The sequence below is a fragment of the Echiichthys vipera genome, assembly GCF_963691815.1.
Source record: "Echiichthys vipera genome assembly, chromosome: 6".
NCBI lineage: Eukaryota > Metazoa > Chordata > Actinopteri > Perciformes > Trachinidae > Echiichthys > Echiichthys vipera.
In genome coordinates, this window is record NC_139831.1 from 2952364 (window position 1) to 2954863 (window position 2500).

At 38.8% G+C, this 2500-nt stretch overlaps 1 protein-coding gene across 3 annotated transcripts in view; it reads left to right on the top strand.

The window, feature by feature from the left end:
* glra1 (glycine receptor, alpha 1) overlaps positions 1-2500 on the top strand; it is a gene marked incomplete at both ends in the record, with an annotated part of 138805 nt that overhangs the window by 98247 nt on the left and 38058 nt on the right. The window lies entirely within an intron of this gene.

The window sequence follows — 2500 nt, forward strand, 5'->3', positions numbered from 1 at the left end:
ATACAAATGAAAACAAGCTTTCCTACCTTTTATTAGTGAATTATTTTTATTTATTTATTTAAAGTATTGTTCTCTCCGACTCCAAAAAGGTTAAATTGTAAATACAAATTTATTTAGACCGAAAAACAACAAAAAAACTTAAATACCTCAGGGTGAGATATCCGAAACAACAACCCAAAAATCCTATTTCTCTAACAAAAGACGATGACTACTGTTAATAGTACATCCCTACTGTTACTGTGTGTATGGGTGGCAAGTACACAGTTATTAATCTCACTCTTTTAGCATTTAACTTGAATAAAATGTCTCCGTTTGGAGTTCATTCACTGATATGAGCTACCACACGTGGGTAAAAATGTCTTGTGATTTCTTGAAAACGTAACGGCGTACAGTCAGAATTTCACATACGTGTTAAAAGTTTGATTTTAAAACCATTTATTTACATAATAAGCATCTAACAATTGGTATTCCCAGTACTCTGGATACTCTAGGGCAAAACATTCACAGCGACAACAAACAGAAACAGGCAAAAACGACGCACTCAACTAACAACCAGGGCCATACGTGTTAAAAGTTGGATTTTAAAACCATTTATTTACATAATAAGCATCTAACAATTGGTTTTCAGATTCAAGATTCAAGATTCAAGAAGCTTTATTTATCCCGAGGGAAATGATTGTGCAACAGTTTCAATGCAAAGATGGGAAAGGATCAAAGTAACAATAAGCATAAAAACATAAATCAAATCAAAATAAAGCTAACGTAAAATAAATCAAACAATAACTAAATGTGACAGAGTGCAACAGACACTGTGGTAAAACGTAGGTTTATACAATATACAACAATACGCAGCGTGCAGTTTAGCAGCATATTAAATAAAATAAGTACAAACTAAAGAAGTGAGAAGGAGCGATAAGTGATAACAGTGTTAAAAATGTAGCAGCATTTCCTACTGAACTAAGTTACAGTACAACTAATGCTTAATAATGACCAAACAATCCTTAATAAAGTCTGTAATTTAGAAATGGAAAATGTGCACGAACCCTGTAACGTCCTCCAGAGGGTCACGTGGTCTCAGAGCCCACAGGTGGACGTCAGCGTGGACGTGGAGGTGTTGAAATGGCCATGATCAAAATGATGCTTTTGAGTCGAGTGCACGGAAAAAACATTAAAACACAGACAAATGTGCGATGCTGGCGTGAGAAAAGACAAAAAAACAGAGCCTTCTCTCCCTCCATCTCTCCGTTTCTCTGCTTTTCTTCATCTTTGTCTTTCTCTCCCTGGTCTTCACTTTGCTCTTTCTTTTCATCCCAATTCTTTCCCTCTGCACTAAAAGGGAGGAAAGAGAGGACGAGAGCGGCGATTAGAGGAGGTTAAGTAAGAAAATAAGCCAAAGTAGGACTGGAGGCATCAGAGGGATGCATCTCTCTAATGAAGGGAGAGGAATCACACCATCTTTGATATCAGGAGACGTATCTGGTTCACGGACGCTGACAGAAGTTCATATTTATTTCAGTGTGTGAAATGTGGGAACATCAGAGGGATGAACTGGAAACAGTCCTGCAGTTTCAGACCATCGCAACATTACGATAAAGTTGACATCTTAGATCAGGGATGTCAAAGTCAAATACATCAGAGGGCCAAAAAAACAAATTTCCTACAAGCCGAGGGCCGGACTGGTTCAATGTTTATTAAAACATATTAAAATGATTGTATATAACATATTGGACCAAGACCTAACACAGTGTACCGTGTTTTATTACATAATTAAATGAATAATCCAATATTTTTGTACGGCTCTGTCAGTGATTTCAGGTGAAAACCTTTTTTAACAGACAAAAACAAACTTGTCCTGTACATTAAATGAATAAAGCAAGATTTTCTTATGACTTTAGTTATCTAAGAAAAACATTTTCAACAGGGAAACAACAAAAAATAAAACATGTTCCTTAATATCAAGATAAAGACACAGCTTTGTGATCATGTGCTCTGCCTCCCAACGAGCTTGAAACACCCTGTGCTCATCGTCCACCTGACGTTTAGCCGTTATTGGGGAGGGGGGGTGCTGAAAGGTGAGGCGGCCCACTTGCGGTGCTGCAATGAGTTCGTGGGCTGCCGTTGCATTGTGGGTAATGTAGTTTTGGTGCGTGAAAAACACCAGCAGGTGGTTGTGGCGTGCGGGCCGGTTCTAATACTAATCAAATATCATCCCGGGGGCTAAGATCATTCATCCGTGGGCCGCGGGCCTTGACTTTGACACCCATGTCTTAGAGTGTCCTTAGACAGGGAAAGAAGGAAGCGCAGAGGAGAAAATAAGGGAATAAATTATGAAAAAAGGAGGAGAAAGAGGTGAGAAATTTAAATGAGGAGCGGAAAAGCATTAGAGGGGATTAGAGATGGGAGAGGAAAAGACAGGAAAGGGAAGAAGAGGTGAACATAGAGGAAGGATTTGGAGTGTGAAAGGGAAAAACACAGGAAAGACGAAGGTGAGAAGGAAACG